Genomic DNA, 18218 nt, shown 5'->3' on the forward strand with positions numbered 1-18218 from the left:
ACCTTCCCTCTCTCCGTACATCCTCCTCAATTGCCCTATCCCTTTGTCACATCTTCCCCTCCAAGCCTTACACCTCTGTCAGACTTTCCCTCTGTCAGACTTTCCCTCTGTCACACTTTCCCTCTGTCACACCTTCCGCTCCATACCCACTATCCCTCTGTCACACTTCGCTGCTGTCACTTTCCCCTCCAAAGTCCCTTACCCTCTGTCACGCTTCCCCTCCATAGCCCCTTCCCGGCTGTCACACCTTACGCTCCATAGACTCTACCTTCTGTCACATCCTCCCCTTCCTTAGCCCCTACCCCTCTGTCGCATCTTCCCCTTCCATAGCCCATACCCCTCTGTCACAGCCTCCCCTTCCTTAGCCCCTACCCCTCTGTCACAGCCTCCCCTTCCATAGCCCCTACCCCTCTGTCACATCCTCCCCTTCCATAGCCCCTACCCCTCTGTCACAGCCTCCCCTTCCATAGCCCCTACCCCTCTGTCACAGCCTCACCTTTCTTAGCCCCTACCCCTCTATCACATCCTCCCCTTCCATAGCCCCTACCCCTCTGTCACAGCCTCCCCTTCCATAGCCCCTACCCCTCTGTCACAGCCTCACCTTTCTTAGCCCCTACCCCTCTATCACATCTTCCCCTTCCATAGCCCCTACCCCTCTGTCACAGCCTCCCCTTCCTTAGCCCCTACCCCTCTATCACATCCTCCCCTTCCATAGCCCCTACCCCTCTGTCACAGCCTCCCCTTCCATAGCCCCTACCCCTCTATCACATCCTCCCCTTCCTTAGCCCCTACCCCTCTATCACATCCTCCCCTTCCATAGTCCCTACCCCTCTGTCACAGCCTCCCCTTCCATAGCCCCTACCCCTCTATCACATCCTCCCCTTCCTTAGCCCCTACCCCTCTATCACATCCTCCCCTTCCATAGTCCCTACCCCTCTGTCACAGCCTCCCCTTCCATAGCCCCTACCCCTCTATCACATCCTCCCCTTCCTTAGCCCCTACCCCTCTGTCACAGCCTCCCCTTCCATAGTCCCTACCCCTCTGTCACATACTCCCCTTCCATAGCCCCTACCCCTCTGTCACAGCCTCCCCTTCCTTAGCCCCTACCCCTCTATCACATCCTCCCCTTCATTAGCCCCTACCCCTCTATCACATCCTCCCCTTCATTAGCCCCTACCCCTTTGTCACAGCCTCCCCTTCCTTAGCCCCTACCCCTCTATCACATCCTCCCCTTCCTTAGCCCCTACCCCTCTGTCACAGCCTCCCCTTCCTTAGTCCCTACCCCTCTGTCACAGCCTCCCCTTCATTAGCCCCTACCCCTCTGTCACATCCTCCCCTTCATTAGCCCCTACCCCTCTATCACATCCTCCCCTTCCTTAGCCCCTACCCCTCTGTCACATCCTTCCCTTCCTTAGCCCCTACCCCTCTATCACATCCTCCCCTTCTAATTCCTTAGCCCCTACTCCTCTGTCACAGCCTCCTCTTCTTAAGCCCCTACCCCTCTGTCACATCCTCCCCTTCCATAGCCCCTACCCCTTTGTCACATCCTCCCCTTCCATAGCCCCTACCCCTCTGTCACAGCCTCCCCTTCCTAAGCCCCTACCCCTCTATCACATCCTCCCCTTCCTTAGCCCCTACCCCTCTGTCACAGCCTCCCCTTCCTTAGCCCCTACCCCTCTATCACATCCTCCCCTTCCATAGCCCCTACCCCTCTATCACATCCTCCCCTTCCATAACCCCTACCCCTCTGTCACATCCTCCCCTTCCATAGCCCCTACCCCTCTGTCACAGCCTCCCCTTCCATAGCCCCTACCCCTCTGTCACATCCCCCCCTTCCTTAGCCCCTACCCCTCTGTCACAGCCTCCCCTTCCATAGCCCCTACCCTCTATCACATTCTCCCCTTCCTTAGCCCCTACCCCTCTATCACATCCTCCCCTTCCATAGCCCCTACCCCTCTGTCACAGCCTCCCCTTCCTTAGCCCCTACCCCTCTATCACATCCTCCCCTTCCATAGCCCCTACCCCTCTGTCACAGCCTCCCCTTCCATAGCCCCTACCCCTCTGTCACAGCCTCCCCTTCCATAGCCCCTACCCCTCTATCACATCCTCCCCTTCCTTAGTCCCTACCCCTCTGTCACAGCCTCACCTTCCATAGCCCCTACCCCTCTGTCACATCCTCCAATTCCTTAGCCCCTACCCCTCTGTCACAGCCTCACCTTTCTTAGCCCCTACCCCTCTATCACATCTTCCCCTTCCATAGCCCCTACCCCTCTGTCACAGCCTCCCCTTCCTTAGCCCCTACCCCTCTATCACATCCTCCCCTTCCATAGCCCCTACCCCTCTGTCACAGCCTCCCCTTCCATAGCCCCTACCCCTCTATCACATCCTCCCCTTCCTTAGCCCTACCCCTCTATCACATCCTCCCCTTCCATTAGTCCCCTACCCCTCTGTCACAGCCTCCCTTCCATAGCCCCTACCCTCTGTCACATCCTCCCCCTTCCTTAGCCCTACCCTCTGTCAATCCTCCCTCCTTAGCCCTACCCCTGCTGTACACCCTCCCTCCATAGCCCCTACCCCTCTATCACATCCTCCCCTTCCTTAGCCCCTACCCCTCTGTCACCCTCCCTTCCATAGTCCCTACCTCTGTCACATACTCCCTCCCTCCCATAGCCCCTACCCCTCTGTCACAGCTCCCCTTCCTTAGCCCCTACCCCTCTATCACACCTCCCTTCATTAGCCCTACCCCTCTGTCACATCCTCCACTTCTTAGCCCAACCCCTCTTGTCACCTCCTCCCCTTCCTTAGCCCCTACCCTCTGTCACATCCTCCCCTTCCTTAGCCCCTACCCCTCTATCACATCCTCCCCTTCCTTAGCCCCTACCCCTCTATCACATCCTCCCCTTCCTTAGTCCCTACCCCTCTGTCACAGCCTCCCCTTCCTTAGTCCCTACCCCTCTGTCACAGCCTCCCCTTCCATTAGCCCCTACCCCTCTGTCACATCCTCCCCTTCCTTAGCCCCTACCCCTCTATCACATCCTCCCCTTCCTTAGCCCCTACCCCTCTGTCACATCCTCCCCTTCCATAGCCCCTACCCCTCTGTCACAGCCTCCCCTTCCTTAGCCCCTACCCCTCTGTCACAGCCTCCCCTTCCTTAGCCCCTACCCCTCTGTCACATCCTCCCCTTCCATAGCCCCTACCCCTCTGTCACATCCTCCCCTTCCATAGCCCCTTGTTATCCATGCATTCCTTCCCTGATATGACTGTGGTGTGTAATCAGTGCATGCCATCTAAAGACCAATTGAAATACTTCAATTGAATTTTTGAGTCTTTTTATATCTGGCAGTCCAATTGTGTAACCTCTGAATAGAAATACAACTTGTATAAAGAAAACCCTGTCTTACTACTTATTGCCAGTCAGTCGAGCTTGTGTGATTGTAGTATTGTGTTACATGTTATGGTGGTTTGGGTTCTAAAATACAGATAGATTATATATAACTTGAAAATCCTCAATGTATGTTTAATTATATAAGTGACGTGTCAGAAAGATATGTCACATGACAAATACACAAATAACTATTGGTTGTCTTAAGATCGTACGTCACTGGAAAGTCCACCATATCTCCATAGCACCAGTGTTTACAGCACTAACACAAGAACTTGTTGGATGAGATACCTATGTCTACCTGTGTATAAAGAGATTCGCTACTGGACATTTGTCTTAAATAGAATTGTTGACTAATTTTGTTACTTGTGTGTGCATAATTGACATTTTGGAGTTCTTCTGCCTGAAATGGTCAGCAACTAGACTTCAACTACCTGTACTCTAAAAAGAATCTATCTGAGCAGTTGACTTGTTTTAGGTAGGTATTACACAGTTTATCAGTATTTTGATTGGAATTAAGAACATATTTACATATTTGTGACCAGACTATTTATAACTAAACCCCCATGTGTATCACTGATATAGTATGTATCACCACTGTATGCTCTCTCAAGTTAAAACTTTTCGTTACTGGTCCCCCACTTTATTAATGCGTAATGGTAATCAGTTGAATGTCCACATCCAAAATGATCTGTCTACTCGATATATCATCAACCCCAGAAGTTCACATTCACATCACAGCATCAAGGTCGAAGTTAAAGGTCAAAGGCCACCCTTTTACAATAAAAGTTGATGTATCACGATATCTCCTGTTCGACAGATTTGGTTCATATTTATACCATAGCATCACACCATTAATTTCTACTCTTGACTTAAACGAAAAACAAACAAAAAACTGCTATATATATGAAATCTCATACAACCCTGGGCATTTTGATTTAATTGTTGAAGGAGTTGGTGGTATCTGTATGCGAATCCATTGTGAAACAATTGGTAAAAGGGTTCGGGGGTATCTGTGTTGGCCCATTGGTGAAGGGTTCAGGGGTATCTGTGTAGGGCCCATTGGTGAAGGGGTTGGGGGTATCTGTGTAGGGCCCATTGGTGAAGGGGTCGGGGGTATCTGTGTAGGGCCTATTGGTGAAGGGTTCGGGGGTATCTGTGTGGGCCCATTGGTGAAGGGGTCGGGGGTATCTGTGTGGGCCCATTGGTGAAGGGGTCGGGGGTATCTGTGTAGGGCCCATTGGTGAAGGGTTCGGGGGTATCTGTGTAGGGCCCATTGGTGAAGGTGTCGGGGGTATCTGTGTAGGGCCCATTGGTGAAGGGGTTGGGTAAATCTGTGTGGGCCCATTGGTGAAGGGGTTGGGTAAATCTGTTTGGGCCCATTGGTGAAGGGGTTGGGTAAATCTGTGTGGGCTCATTGGTGAAGGGGTTGGGTAAATCTGTGTGGGCCCATTGGTGAAGGGGTGGGGTAAATCTGTGTGGGCCCTTTGGTAAAGGGGTCGGGGGTATCTGTGTAGGGCCCATTGGTAAAGGGGTTGGGTAAATCTGTGTGGGCCCATTGGTGAAAGGGTTGGGTAAATCTGTGTGGGCCCATTGGTGAAGGGGTTGGGTAAATCTGTGTGGGCCCATTGATGAAGGGGTTGGGTAAATCTGTGTGGCCCCATACCCACTATCCCTCTGTCACACTTCCCTGCTGTCACGTTCCCCTCTAAAGTCCCTTCCCCTCTGTCACGCTTCCCCTCCATAGCCCCTTTCCGGTTGTCACACCTTACGCTCCATAGACTCTACCTTCTGTCACATCCTCTCCTTCCATAGCCCCTACCCCTCTGTCGCATCTTCCCCTTCCTTAGTCCCTACCCCTCTATCACATCCTCCCCTTCCATAGCCCCTATCCCTCTGTCACAGCCTCCCCTTCCTTAGTCCCCACCCCTCTATCACATCCTCCCCTTCCATAGCCCCTATCCCTCTGTCACAGCCTCCCCTTCCATAGCTTCTACCCCTCTGTCACAGCCTCCCCTTCCATAGCCCCTACCCTTCTGTCACATCCTCCCCTTCCATAGCCCCTACCCCTCTGTCACATCCTCCCCTTCCATAGCCCCTACCCCTCTGTCACATCCTCCCCTTCCTTAGCCCCTACCCCTCTGTCACATCCTCCCCTTCCATAGCCCCTACCCCTCTGTCGCAGCCTCCCCTTCCATAGCCCCTACCCCTCTGTCACATCCTCCCCTTCCTTAGCCCCTACCCCTCTGTCACAGCCTCCCCTTCCATAGCCCCTACCCCTCTGTCGCAGCCTCCCCTTCCATAGCCCCTACCCCTCTGTCACATCCTCCCCTTCCATAGCCCCTACCCCTCTATCACATCCTCCCCTTCCATAGCCCCTTGTTATCCATGCATTCCTTCCCTGATATGACTGTGGTGTGTAATCAGTGCATGCCATCTAAAGACCAATTGAAATACTTCAATTGAAGTTTTGAGTCTTTTTATATCCAGCAGTCCAATTGTGTAACTCTGAATAGAAATACAACTTGTATAAAGAAAACCCTGTCTTACTACTTATTGTCAGTCAGTCGAGCTTGTGTGATTGTAGTATTGTGTTACATGTTATGGTGGTTTGGGTTCTAAAATACAGATAGATTATATATAACTTGAAAATCCTCAATGTATGTTTAATTATATAAGTGACGTGTCAGAAAGATATGTCACATGACAAATACACAAATAACTATTGGTTGTCTTAAGATCTTACGTCACTGGAAAGTCCACCATATCTCCATAGCACCAGTGTTTACAGCACTAACACAAGAACTTGTTGGATGAGATACCTATGTCTACCTGTGTATAAAGAGATTCGCTACTGGACATTTGTCTTAAATAGAATTGTTGACTAATTTTGCTACTTGTGTGTGCATAATTGACATTTTGGAGTTCGTCTGCCTTAAATGGTCAGCAACTAGACTTCAACTACCTGTACTCTAAAAAGAATCTATTTGAGCAGTTGACTTGTTTTAGGTAGGTATTACACAGTTTATCAGTATTTTGATTGGAATTAAGAACATATTTGCATATTTGTGACCAGACTATTTATAACTAAACCCCCATGTGTATCACTGATATAGTATGTATCACCACTGTATGCTCTCTCAAGGTAAATCAATTTACTTAATGATCCCCCATGGCCACTACACTCAGGTTCTGGCAACATTACTTGGAAGTGAAGTGCTCTCTCAATACAGGATCTGTCAACATAACATGGAGATTAAGTGGTCTCTATATACAGGTTCTGTCAACATAACTGGGAAGTGAAGTGGTCTCTCAATACAGGTTCTGTAAACAAAAGTAAAAGATTAAGTGGTCTCTCAACACAGCTTTTGTCAACATTACTTGGAGATAAAGTGGTGTATACAGGTTCTGTCAACACAACTAGGAGATTAAGTGGTCTCTCAATACAGGTTCTGTCAACATAACTGAGAGATTAAGTGGTCTCTAAATACAGGTTCTGTCAACATTACTGGGAAGTGAAGTGGTTTCTAAATACAGGTTCTGTTAACATAACTGGGAGATTAAGTGGTCTCTCAATAGAGGTTCTCTCAACATAACTGGGAGATTAAGTGGTCTCTCAACACAGGTTCTGTTAACATAACTAGGAGATTAAGTGGTCTCTCAACACAGGTTCTGTTAACATAACCAAGATTAAGTGGTCTCTAAAAACAGGTTCTGTCTACATAATTCGGAAGTAAAGTGGTCTCTAAAAACAGGTTCTGTCAACATAACTGAGAAGTGAAGTGGTCTCTCAATACAGGTTCAGTCAACATAACTGGGAAGTGAAGTGGTTTCTCAATACAGGTTCAGTCAACATAACTAGGAGATTAAGTGGTTTCTAAGCACAAGTTCTGTTAACAAACTGTGAGGTGAAGTGGTCTCTCAATACAGGTAGTGTTAATTTAACTAGGAGATTAAGTGGTCTCTCAACACAGGTTCTGTTAACATAACCAAGATTAAGTGGTCGCTCAATGCAGGATCTGTCAACATAACTTTGATATTAAGTGGTCTCTCAACACAGGTTCTGTCTACATAATTCGGAAGTAAAGTGGTCTCTAAAAACAGGTTCTGTCAACATAACTGAGAAGTGAAGTGGTCTCTCAATACAGGTTCAGTCAACATAACTAGGAGATTAAGTGGTTTCTAAGCACAGGTTCTGTTAACAAACTGTGAGGTGAAGTGGTCTCTCAATACAGGTAGTGTTAACATAACTAAGAGATTAAGTGTTCTCTATATATACAGGTTCTATCAACATAACTGGGAAGTGAAGTGGTCTCTCAATACAGGTTATGTCAACATAACTAGGATATTAAGTGGTCTCTCAACACAGGTTCTGTCAACAAAAGTAAAAGATTAAGTGGTCTCTCAACACAGGTTCTGTCAACATTACTTGGAGATAAAGTGGTCTCTATATACAGGTTCTGTCAACATAACTGGGAGGTAAAGTGGTCTCTAAATACAGGTTCTATCAACATAACTTGGAGATTAAGTGGTCTCTATATACAGGTTCTATCAACATAACTGGGAGATTAAGTGGTCTCTCCATGCAGGTTCTATAAACATAACTTTGATATTAAGTGGTCTCTCAATACAGGTTCTGTTAACATAACTTCGAGATTAAGTGGTCTGTCTATACAGGTTTTGTTAACGTAACTGGAAGATTAAATGGGGTCAATATAAGGTTCTGTCAACATAACTGGGAGATTAAGTGGTCTCTCAATACAGGTTCTGTCAACACAAATTCGAGATTAAGTGGTCTGTCTATACAGGTTCTGTCAACATAACTAGGAGATTAAGTGGTCTCTAAATACAGGTTCTGTTAACATAACTAGGTTGTCCAGTGGTCGCTCAATGCAGGATCTGTCAACATAACATGGAGATTAAGTGGTCTCTCAATACAGGTTCTGTCAACATAACGGATATTAAGTTGTCTCTATACACAGGTTCTGTCAACATAACTGGGAGATTAAGTGGTCTCTATATACAGGTTCTATCAACATAACTTGGAGATTAAGTGGTCTCTAAATACAGGTTCTGTCAACATAACTGGGAAGTGAAGTGGTTTCTCAATACAGGTTCTGTCAACATAACTAGGAAATTAAGTGGTCTCTAAATACATGTCACAGGAAGAAAATGCGGGACATAATAACAAACTCCCAAATTCCTGCTGGTTCTTTATTTATTTACTAACCGGAGACATTTCTAGACGTACGAACATAAAAACCCCTGAAACATAAAAACAGCCGGACTAAGTACAATGTATATACGGTATATATCAATATATACCGGCTAATACTACGTGTATACGAATACGCGCTTAATGTTGATATTCAATAAATATCTATTACACAGTAAATACGTATTCTGTATAGTATATATACCTTCCAAGACTTCAGCAGTCTGGTAAAATAGTGTCACGTCGTATAATACATCGTAAGGTAGTAGTTGCTGGACCCCGGAGGATACGTCTCAGCCAACGGTTAAATGGCAACTGCGATGATTCGCGCGAGTTATGGAGTTTTATCTAACGTTCTCTCACTCTTGCACGCTTTTTCACACTTTCACACCCTAATTTACATATAAGACATAAACAAGACTAAATAAGGACAATCACGAGACGACCACCTGCACTACAGACAAGATACAGACGTTACTATAAATAGACAAGGTACTTTCCACAATACAAGTAACTCGACGACACATACATATTTGTAAATCATATACACAAATATTTAATTAGCCCCATACTTGTACCGGTGACATTCTCTCCCTGTCTGGTAAATGTCGTCCCGGCATTTCACCTAGGAAACTGACAAGTCACCTCAATTAATTACAAAAATATCAAAATTAATTCAACCCTGAAGCAAATTCGAAACAATTATTTAGTTAATGAAACCCTGAAATTTCAGAAAGAGATCAAAATACAACAAAATATGAGTGCTGTAGTATCCAATGAATCAATACTTATAAATGTAGTGCAATTAATCAAATAATTGTCAATACTTTGCTCCAAAGAAACCTGAAACAAAACAAGATCAAGTCTGTATGGTTAAATATCCTGAAATTCGAAAACATTAATTTTTAGCAACACATTTTAATCTCAATCAATGTATTGAAATCAAATCTGCAAGGAAACTCTTAATGATTAATAAAACCAATAAGGGATATTCAAATAACCACAAGCTAAAATAAATTCATATACTATCTGAAGAACCTGTAAGCAAAACCAACTCTTATATCAATGGAAAATAGAAATATGTACAAAATGCAAACAAATCTGGAAAACAAATAACAACATCACAATTTTCACACTAACAACCAGTCATTCTCCACAATCTGTTCCATTACGAACTGGTCAAACCTCTGTGGTAACTTCCTGTCTCTGCAGGATCTCCTCAACTGTGGTGGCTCCTCCGCATGTGGCACCACAGGAACAACCTCTGGCAGACAAGGGGAGGCAACTCGCCCACTACCTACAGTTTGATCAACACTAACATGACCTCTAGATAACTCACCACCACTAATATTTACACTGTCAAAAACAGTATTTCTGCTCTGGTTCAGCCCAACATTAGACACTAAATCGGACATGTCAGAACTACCCGAATTGAAATTATCTAACAAAGTCCTTGAAACAAACTCTCCAGCTCTAGGATTCAACCTCCCTCTAGTCACAGGCCTAGAAATATACACCCTGTCTGAATCAGAATCAGAACTGCATGAAGAATCCTCATCCCTATTTTGATCATTTCCTTCCCTAGTTTTTGACACGACCTTGGACTTGACCTTGAGCTTTGAATGACCTTGACCTTCTGGACAGACAACCTCTGAACCAGTATATGGAAGAAGCATATTACCATGTAGTGTTCGTAACCCTACCTTTTCCATGTTCTACTCTAACCCTATACACTGGAGTTTCGACAATACTTTATAAGGAATTCTTTCCCACTTATCTGCTAATTTATTCCTACCTTTGAGATTGACATTCCTCACCAACACCCGGTCTCCAGGCTGAAGAACGGAGTCCCTGACGTTGACATCATAATGACTTTTGTACCTATCAGCCGACTTTTTAGCATGTTTTGATGCCGTCTTGTATGCAAACTGTAGTCTCGACTTTAGTTTTACTACATAATCAGTCTTAGGCTGAAATTGGTCAAATTTGCCTTCATTAAGACCAAACCCTGCATCGGCCGCTAATCGAGGATACCTCCCAAACATTAAATAGAAAGGGGAATAACCCGTACTGTCATGAGACGCGGCATTGTAAGCATGGACCAAACTTGGAACATACGTCTTCCAATCTCACTTCTGTTCCTCATCTAATGTACCTAGCATCTTAAGTAAAGTCTTATTAAACCTCTCTGTCATCCCATTCCCCTCTGGATGAAATGGGGTCGTCCTGGTTTTCCTAATCCCTGTAAGTTCACACAGTTCCTTAATGACCTTTGACTCAAAGTTTCGACCTTGGTCACTATGTAACCTAGCTGGAAACCCATTATGCACCACAAAGTTGTCAAATAAGGCTTTGGCTACTGTACTAGCACGCTGGTTACGGGTAGGTATTGCCTGAGCAAACCTAGTAAAATGGTCCATTATGACTAGAACGTCTTCAACACCACCTTTACATGACTCTAGCGAGAGAAAATCCATACAAACCAATTCCATAGGTTCCGATGTGACTATGTCAACCAACTTTGCTCTCTTAGTGACAGGAGTTTTATGCCTAATACAGCGATCACATGACCTGACTCTTGACTCAACATCAGTATCCATACCTGGCCAGTAAAATCTTGCCTTTAGCAAAGACAAAGTCCTATCTCTACCCAGATGACCTTGATTATCATGATAGCCTTGAAACACACTGGACCTCATATTCTTGGGAACAACAATCTGTTTTACTCTAATACCATCAACCTCAACTACGTGATACAGAACACCATCTTGAATTTGTAAGTGTTTCCTTTCTCTGACTAACTTTCTAACAGCTACGGATTCCTTTTCTAACTGTTTACCTGACAACTCAACACCAGAGCTTAACAGCAGTACAACTCTATTTACATCAGCATCAGCTGACTGCTCCTTCATCCAATCAACCTGACTGAAACCACTACAGCCAACATCATTAACTGTGCCTTGCACTGAATTTGTTATAACCAAACTCTGCACCAAAGGTGGACAACTCCTATTCACAGAAGCGGCCTGACATACTGCCTTAACCACATCTGGAAAAACACACTCAGTATCAACTGGTCTACGTGACAAACCGTCTGCATCCTTGTTAACCTTACCTGAACGATAAATCAACTTGAATGAGTAATTAGCCAACTCTGCAACCCATCGGTGACCTGTTGCATCTAACTTTGCAGAAGAAGTGACATACGTCAAAGGGTTATTGTCAGATCAAACTGTTGACCATAGAGATAGTCATTGAACTTCTCTGTTACTGCCCAACAGGAGTTTAAAGGGTCCCCAAATACAGGTTCTATCAACCTAACTGGGAGATTAAGTGGTCTTTATATACAGGTTATGTCAACATAACTGGGAGATTAAGTGGTCTCCCTATACAAAGTCCGTATCTGTATCTAAATTAAAGATATCACTATTTTAAATAGATATCTATTAGCTGTTCATCTATAAAATAGAGATATACATGTATCTGTTTTCTATTAAATGAATAAATATATATTTTAAATATAGATATCTCTCTTTAATTACAGAAATCTTAATTAAATAGGTAAAAACCCAAACTGCTTAGCATATACATGTGTAGCGGAACTGGACCGGGTCGATCGTCGGCGACCAGGTAGCTCAATGGGTAGAACATCCGGCTAGTGTTCAGAGGTCCCGGGTTCGAACCCCGGTCTGGCCGTGCATTTTCCCACTCCTACTACATTTGGTGCCTGTAACCAAACCTTGTTTCAAGTGAGATGCATACTTGACAAGGGGATACCCGAACCTGGGTTGTGGATTGTGAAGTCTTCGGGGTCGAAGACTTTAAAAAAGGGAGGGAAGAGTGTAGCGGAACTGGACCGGGTCGATCATCGGCGACCAGGAACCTCAATCGGTAGAGCATCCGGCTAGTGTTCGGAGGTCCCAGGTTCGAACCCCAGTCTGGCCGTGCATTTTTCCACTCCTATTACACATGTAGATTTAATATCATAATTGTGTCAGTCAACATAGCAATAACTGAGATTACTTAATTTTACGTCATAGACTGGAAAAACATATTGGGAAAACAGTAGGTAAAGAAATACTTCATTGTTGGGAAAAAAACATGAAAAAAAATTCTTATCTTAAAATCGTCTTCCTTCGTTTGGTCACCCTAGTTCTGTAGCTCACCGCTAGGGGGCGCATGCTAATATCATCCGGGCTCTTCGTTCCTATCATTCACATGATCAGGGGACAGCGAGGCTTGGTGTGGTTGTCGGTTTGGCGCATGAAGAGTTAGACACAAGTTGAATTCATCACCAGGTAAAAACCAGATAATGTATTTTTTTTCAGTGAAATATTTGATGGAATGAAGCATGATTAGTTTAGTAAATCTTTGTCTCGGTGCCAATTAATGTTAAGTCACAAAGTGAGTTCGGTTTATCCGAAACGAAAGTAGCTGACAACTCAGTAGGCCTTGCTTAAGCTTAAAATCAGAAAATTGGATACTTTTTAATGGAAATCGTTTCATTTCTACCAAGTTGATGTAGTATCAATTCCTTTTCTGTAAAGAACATTATATCCATTTCAACTTTCATTTGTGTAGGCTACTTTTCTTTCGTATTAGGAAATACGTGTTTCTATTTATAGACTTGCAGTAACAGTCGGGGAATTCCCCTTGACTTCAAACAAGAAATATCTTTATAAAAGATAAACGGCATAATTTTAATGCTGGAGGTTATAATGTAAAACTGCTGGTGAAATAAATTAATGAACCAGAGACATATATATAGAGAGATTGGCAGCTCTCTATTTGCCCGAAGTTATGTCTATGTGGTGGCCCCTGACCTTCCCACAATCCTTTGCGGTCGCTCGGTTCAGCCTTCTCCTGATGCCATATTGGAGAAATACAAAGTGTTTGTATTTCGAGTATGAAAGTCAAGCACACCACATGGAAGATCGGCGGGAATCTCCAATTTTCGAAAAGTCCCTATGGGGTTTTCTAAAATACGGATAAATGACAACAATGTGCATGATAAACAAGACCATATCCCATAAGTATGATAGTTTTTGGATAATGTAGTAACTTTTGTAGTGGCCTAAATAAAACGATGTGCTTTTTGTGTGCATTTAAAATTGACGACGTTTTGGTCTGAAGTAATGGCGGCGTAATTACAAAACTAGGTCATGTCGAATAGGACCCAATTGATTTTCGAAAATACGGATAAATGACATCTGTGTGCATAATCATCAAGACTATATCCCGTAAGTATGATAGTTTTTGGATAATGTAGTAACTTTCATAGTGGCCTAAATAAAACGATGTGCTTTTTGTGTGTATTTAAAATTGACGACGTTTTGGTCTGACGTAATGGCAGATTAACCAGAACATGTCGAATAAGTTCCAGTACATCGATACACACATGCGCAAAGCCCGATTTACCTGTGCTCACGTGTGTTTGATAGGGGACAGGGCACTCTCGATAAGGGATATGCTTGAGTGGTCACGAATAAAGGGAGCCACCACTTGTACGGGAAAATATCTCTCTTATGCGTTTCAGCACGGATGAAAAAAATATGTTTGAATAATTTTTGGTGATAATAAGACTGCATTTGAATAAGAAATATAATTTTATTAATGTGTCATTTGAAAAGATACATCCACTTATTTAGCTTGCATTCAATCTGAACTTGTTTCGTTTTTAACTGCATATCTGCATTTTGCATTTACCGCTACATTGACCATTCACATACTTCATCTTGACCAGTAGGGCCAACTGTCGCGTCATATCCGGGGCAAAAAGAATATTATACAGCTATGTCGAAAAAAGAGTTTTTACCTCTCAGGACGTAGTCCGAGAGGTATAGTCATGGGTCGCATTTTTTTTTTGGCAAAGTTTGTCTTTCGCCAACGATTTGAGCTTTCTAAGTACCTATAGAGAACAATTGATGAAATACAAAGATATTATGCTAATCTTGAGTTAAGAAGTTTGTCGTTGCATTGTCTTAATTCATTAGCGAGTAATTAGGGAAAACTTTCATTTGTGTTACTATAAATGAGCATTACTCTACACAGGGCATCCAGTTTACCCTTGATTTTTAGCAATTTCAGAAGTCAAATCACTATTTCTGAGGAATCTGAATGGTCAAAACATATGTCAAATAGACATGTCCCTTCAAACATAAGAGTCAGATCCTAATTTGGGGAGTCAAAAACATACTCAGTCTCAAGGGTCTACTGGATGCCCTGCTACATATAATCTATGTATGTAGAGAATGTATCGCTGCTAGGGGCTCACAGGCGGGTACTTATGCTATTGAGGAACAGGTCCCCTGTATTATAAACCTATTCTCTTGGGGCCCACAGGCAGGGTATGCTATTGAGGAACAGGTCCCCTGTATTATAAACCTCTCTAGAGGCCCACAGGCGGGGTATGCTATTGAGGAACAGGTCTCCTGTATTATAAACCTCTCTAGGGGCCCACAGGCGGGGTATGCTATTGAGGAACTGGTCTCCTGTATTATAAACCTCGCTAGGGGCCCACAGGCGGGGTATGCTATTGAGGAACTGGTCTCCTGTATTATAAACCTCTCTAGGGGCCCACAGGCGGGTACTTATGCTATTGAGGAACAGGTCCCCTGTATTATAAACCTCTCTAGGGGCCCACAGGCGGGGTATGCTATTGAGGAACTGGTCCCCTGTATTATAAACCTCTCTAGGGGCCCACAGGCGGGTACTTTTGCTATTGAGGAACAGGTCCCCTGTATTATAAACCTCTCTAGGGGCCCACAGGCAGGGTATGCTATTGAGGAACAGGTCTCCTGTATTATAAACCTCTCTAGGGGCCCACAGGCAGGGTATGCTATTGAGGAACAGGTCCCCTGTATTATAAACCTCTCTAGGGGCCCACAGGCGGGTACTTATGCTATTGAGGAACAGGTCCCCTGTATTATAAACCTCTCTAGGGGCCCACAGGCGGGGTATGCTATTGAGGAACTGGTCCCCTGTATTATAAACCTCTCTAGGGGCCCACAGGCGGGTTATGCTATTGAGGAACAGGTCCCCTGTATTATAAACCTCTCTAGGGGCCCACAGGTGGGGTATGCTATTGAGGAACAGGTCCCCTGTATTATAAACCTCTCTAGGGGCCCACAGGCGGGGTATGCTATTGAGGAACAGGTCTCCTGTATTATAAACCTCTCTAGGGGCCCACAGGCGGGGTATGCTATTGAGGAACAGGTCCCCTGTATTAAAAGCCTCACTAGGGGCCCACAGGCGGGGTATGCTATTGAGGAACAGGTCTCCTGTAATATAAACCTCTCTAGGGGCCCACAGACGGGGTATGCTATTGAGGAACAGGTCTCCTGTAATATAAACCTCTCTAGGGGCCCACAGGCGGGGTATGCTATTGAGGAACAGGTCTCCTGTATTATAAACCTCTCTAGGGGCCCACAGGCGGGGTATGCTATTGAGGAAAACGTCCCCTGCATTATAAACCTCTCTAGGGGCCCACAGGCGGGGTATGCTATTGAGGAACAGGTCCCCTGTATTATAAACCTCTCTAGGGGCCCACAGGCGGGGTATGCTATTGAGGAACAGGTCCCCTGTATTAAAAGCCTCACTAGGGGCCCACAGGCGGGGTATGCTATTGAGGAACAGGTCTCCTGTATTATAAACCTCTCTAGGGGCCCACAGATGGGGTATGCTATTGAGGAACAGGTCTCCTGTATTATAAACCTCTCTAGGGGCCCACAGGCAGGGTATGCTATTGAGGAACAGGTCCCCTGTATTATAAACCTCTCTAGGGGCCCACAGGCGGGGTATGCTATTGAGGAAAACGTCCCCTGCATTATAAACCTCTCTAGGGGCCCACAGGCGGGATATGCTATTGAGGAACAGGTCCCCTGTATTATAAACCTCTCTAGGGGCCCACATGCGGGGTATGCTATTGAGGAACAGGTCCCCTGTATTATAAACCTCTCTAGGGGCCCACAGGCGGGGTATGCTATTGAGGAACAGGTCTACTGTATTATAAACCTCTCTAGGGGCCCATAGGCGGGGTATGCTATTGAGGAACAGGTCCCCTGTATTATAAACCTCTCTAGGGGCCCACAGGCGGGGTATGCTATTGAGGAACTGGTCCCCTGTATTATAAACCTCTCTAGGGGCCCACAGGCGGGTTATGCTATTGAGGAACAGGTCCCCTGTATTATAAACCTCTCTAGGGGCCCACAGGTGGGGTATGCTATTGAGGAACAGGTCTCCTGTATTATAAACCTCTCTAGGGGCCCACAGGCGGGGTATGCTATTGAGGAACAGGTCCCCTGTATTAAAAGCCTCACTAGGGGCCCACAGGCGGGGTATGCTATTGAGGAACAGGTCTCCTGTAATATAAACCTCTCTAGGGGCCCACAGACGGGGTATGCTATTGAGGAACAGGTCTCCTGTAATATAAACCTCTCTAGGGGCCCACAGGCGGGGTATGCTATTGAGGAACAGGTCTCCTGTATTATAAACCTCTCTAGGGGCCCACAGGCGGGGTATGCTATTGAGGAAAACGTCCCCTGCATTATAAACCTCTCTAGGGGCCCACAGGCGGGGTATGCTATTGAGGAACAGGTCCCCTGTATTATAAACCTCTCTAGGGGCCCACAGGCGGGGTATGCTATTGAGGAACAGGTCCCCTGTATTAAAAGCCTCACTAGGGGCCCACAGGCGGGGTATGCTATTGAGGAACAGGTCTCCTGTATTATAAACCTCTCTAGGGGCCCAAAGATGGGGTATGCTATTGAGGAACAGGTCTCCTGTAATATAAACCTCTCTAGGGGCCCACAGGCGGGGTATGCTATTGAGGAACAGGCCTCCTGTATTATAAACCTCTCTAGGGGCCCACAGGCGGGGTATGCTATTGAGGAAAACGTCCCCTGCATTATAAACCTCTCTAGGGGCCCACAGGCGGGATATGCTATTGAGGAACAGGTCCCCTGTATTATAAACCTCTCTAGGGGCCCACATGCGGGGTATGCTATTGAGGAACAGGTCCCCTGTATTATAAACCTCTCTAGGGGCCCACAGGCGGGGTATGCTATTGAGGAACAGGTCTACTGTATTATAAACCTCTCTAGGGGCCCACAGGCGGGGTATGCTATTGAGGAACAGGTCTCCTGTATTATAAACCTCTCTAGGGGCCCACAGGCGGGGTATGCTATTGAGGAACTGGTCCCCTGTATTATAAACCTCTCTAGGGGCCCACAGGTGGGTTATGCTATTGAGGAACAGGTCCCCTGTATTATAAACCTCTCTAGGGGCCCACAGGCGGGGTATGCTATTGAGGAACAGGTCTCCTGTATTATAAACCTCTCTAGGGGCCCACAGGCGGGGTATGCTATTGAGGAACAGGTCCCCTGTATTAAAAGCCTCACTAGGGGCCCACAGGCGGGGTATGCTATTGAGGAACAGGTCTCCTGTATTATAAACCTCTATAGGGGCCCACAGACGGGGTATGCTATTGAGGAACAGGTCTCCTGTAATATAAACCTCTCTAGGGGCCCACAGGCGGGGTATGCTATTGAGGAACAGGTCTCCTGTATTATAAACCTCTCTAGGGGCCCACAGGCGGGGTATGCTATTGAGGAAAACGTCCCC

The 18218-nt window shown here is 45.5% G+C and overlaps 2 protein-coding genes across 5 annotated transcripts in view; one reads left to right on the top strand and one right to left on the bottom strand.

Annotated features, from left to right (window-relative positions):
• Positions 1-18218, bottom strand: part of LOC117314740 — a gene marked incomplete in the record, with an annotated part of 896274 nt that overhangs the window by 32192 nt on the left and 845864 nt on the right.
• LOC117314758 overlaps positions 3421-18218 on the top strand; it is a 28988-nt gene continuing 14190 nt past the window's right edge. For 2 of the 4 annotated variants that reach the window (XM_033868857.1, XM_033868860.1), the window contains exon 1: positions 12828-12895. The gene's annotated coding sequence lies outside the window, so the exon portion shown is untranslated. Of the gene's footprint in view, positions 3861-5666; positions 6392-12827; positions 12896-18218 lie in introns of those variants that run through there. The other 2 variants (XM_033868858.1, XM_033868859.1) reach the window with 2 other exon arrangements.

The sequence above is a fragment of the Pecten maximus genome, chromosome 16, assembly GCF_902652985.1.
Source record: "Pecten maximus chromosome 16, xPecMax1.1, whole genome shotgun sequence".
Lineage (NCBI taxonomy): Eukaryota > Metazoa > Mollusca > Bivalvia > Pectinida > Pectinidae > Pecten > Pecten maximus.